Here is a 2,500-nt window from a genome sequence, read left to right on the forward strand (position 1 = left end):
ATTTAAGTTGTTGCGGTTAAAAAGCTCGTAGTTGGATTTTGGGCGCAGGCGGCCGGTCCGTCGCAAGGCGTGTACTGGCCGTCCTGGCCTCACCTCCGGTTCTCCGCCGGTGCCCTTGACTGAGTGTCGGCGGCGGCCGGAACGTTTACTTTGAAAAAATTAGAGTGTTCAAAGCAGGCGATTCGCCTGAATAATGGTGCATGGAATAATGGAATAGGACCTCGGTTCTATTTTGTTGGTTTTCGGAGCGCGAGGTAATGATTAAGAGGGACAGACGGGGGCATTCGTACTGTGCCGTTAGAGGTGAAATTCTTGGATCGGCGCAAGACGAACGACTGCGAAAGCATTTGCCAAGAATGTTTTCTTTAATCAAGAGCGAAAGTCAGAGGTTCGAAGACGATCAGATACCGTCCTAGTTCTGACTATAAACGATGCCAACTAGCGATCGGGGGGCGTTAGTTTTACGACCTCTCCGGCAGCTTGCGGGAAACCAAAGTCTTTGGGTTCCGGGGGAAGTATGGTTGCAAAGCTGAAACTTAAAGGAATTGACGGAAGGGCACCACCAGGAGTGGAGCCTGCGGCTTAATTTGACTCAACACGGGAAATCTCACCCGGCCCGGACACAGTGAGGATTGACAGATTGAGAGCTCTTTCTTGATTCTGTGGGTGGTGGTGCATGGCCGTTCTTAGTTGGTGGAGCGATTTGTCTGGTTAATTCCGATAACGAACGAGACTCTGGCTTGCTAACTAGTTACGCGACCCAATCGGTCGGCGTCTAACTTCTTAGAGGGACTAGTGGCGTTTAGCCACACGAGATTGAGCAATAACAGGTCTGTGATGCCCTTAGATGTTCGGGGCCGCACGCGCGCTACACTGACCGGATCAGCATGTGCTCGCCTTGGCCGACAGGTCTGGGTAACCCGCTGAACCCCGGTCGTGCTAGGGATAGGGAATTGCAATTATTTCCCTTGAACGAGGAATTCCCAGTAAGCGCGAGTCATTAGCTCGCGTTGATTACGTCCCTGCCCTTTGTACACACCGCCCGTCGCTACTACCGATTGAATGGTTTAGTGAGGTCCTCCGATTGGACCTGGCGCGGCCGGCAACGGTCGAGCCGGCGTCCGAGAAGACGATCTAACTTGATCATTTAGAGGAAGTAAAAGTCGTAACAAGGTTTCCGTAGGTGAACCTGCGGAAGGATCATTAACGGTCTCGCAAACGCTTCGGCGAACGCGAAACTCGGACAAGCGAGAGAAAAAGTCTTTGCTACCCGGCGCCCGACCCGCGAGGAGCGGCGCGCCGGCCGGCGATTCGGTCACCCGGTAATGTTTGCGCGTCGAGTGCCGCGGTGCCGCGCGCTCCGGCTTCAAGCGTCGGCCTGGCCGACCGCTCGGCGCGGTCTATTTTGTCACCCTATAGTGCGAGGCACTGTGCGAGCGAAACAATCGTGGATGGCTCTTGGCGGTGGATCACTCGGCTCGTGAGTCGATGAAGGACGCAGCTAGCTGCGTGAATTAGTGTGAATTGCAGGACACATTGAGCATCGACGTTCTGAACGCAAATTGCGGCCTCGGGTCAATCCCGGGGCCGCGCCCGCCTCAGGGTCGCGTTGCAAACGTTCCGCGCGGGGATTTCTCCGCGCGGCTGCTGCGGCGTCGGACGCGCGAGCGCCCGTCCCGCTCAAGACAGCACGGCACGATGCGCGACGATCGCGACCAGAATCCCGCGCGGCGGCGGCGAGTCGACCTCGAAGAGGCCAACGGCTGGCGGCTCAAGGGCGGGAATCGAGGTGCGCGGCGGCGCGCGGCGCCGACGGCGAGCGCGGAACGGGAAGAATAGTCCCGGTCCTTACTTTCGGCCTGAGGTCGGACGAGGCTACCCGCTGAATTTAAGCATATTACTAAGCGGAGGAAAAGAAACTAACGAGGATTCCCTCAGTAACGGCGAGTGAAGCGGGATGTGCCCATCGCCGAATCCGCGCGCTTTTGGAGTGCGCGGAATTGTGGCGTACGGAATTCGTCACGGCGCGCTTCGCCGGTCGCCCGCGTCCTTCTGATCGAGGCCTTTTCCCAGAGCGGGTGTCAGGCCCATGGCGGCGACAGGCGGGCGCGCTACGGCGTCTTCCCAGAGTCGGGTTGTTTGGGAATGCAGCCCAAAGCGGGTGGTAAACTCCATCTAAGGCTAAATACGGTCACGAGACCGATAGCGAACAAGTACCGTGAGGGAAAGTTGAAAAGCACTTTGAAGAGAGAGTTAAAGAGTACGTGAAACCGTCGAGAGGCAAACGGGAGGGCCTGTCGGGTCGCCCGGTCGCTTTCAGCCGGCCCCCTGTCGGCGACGTTGTCGTGCGGACCCTCACGGGCCGCCGGCGGCGCCGCCCGATCGGGGACCAGCGCACTAGCGCCGGGCGAAGGCCGCGACCGTCTGGACGGCGGCGAGAAGGCCGCGCGCAAGGTAACCCGGCCTCGGTCGGGTACTATAGGCGCGCGTGTCCGTCGGC

At 58.7% G+C, this 2,500-nt stretch overlaps 2 non-coding genes and 1 pseudogene across 2 annotated transcripts in view; all 3 read left to right on the forward strand.

Annotated features, from left to right (window-relative positions):
• Positions 1 to 1,206, forward strand: part of LOC146144772 (small subunit ribosomal RNA) — a 1,811-nt gene extending 605 nt beyond the window's left edge. Inside the window, exon 1 of the ribosomal RNA XR_014500662.1 lies at positions 1 to 1,206. This exon is cut by the window's left edge and continues 605 nt beyond it. This is a non-coding gene — a ribosomal RNA (small subunit ribosomal RNA).
• A 247-nt stretch (positions 1,207 to 1,453) lies between these two features.
• On the forward strand, positions 1,454 to 1,607 carry LOC146144773 (5.8S ribosomal RNA). Its single transcript, XR_014499078.1, has one exon. It is a non-coding gene; the product is annotated as a 5.8S ribosomal RNA (ribosomal RNA).
• Positions 1,608 to 1,855: 248 nt separating this feature from the next.
• LOC146144774 (large subunit ribosomal RNA) overlaps positions 1,856 to 2,500 on the forward strand; it is a 3,679-nt pseudogene continuing 3,034 nt past the window's right edge.

This window comes from Ascidiella aspersa, chromosome 5, assembly GCF_963924565.1.
Source record: "Ascidiella aspersa chromosome 5, kaAscAspe10.2, whole genome shotgun sequence".
Lineage (NCBI taxonomy): Eukaryota > Metazoa > Chordata > Ascidiacea > Phlebobranchia > Ascidiidae > Ascidiella > Ascidiella aspersa.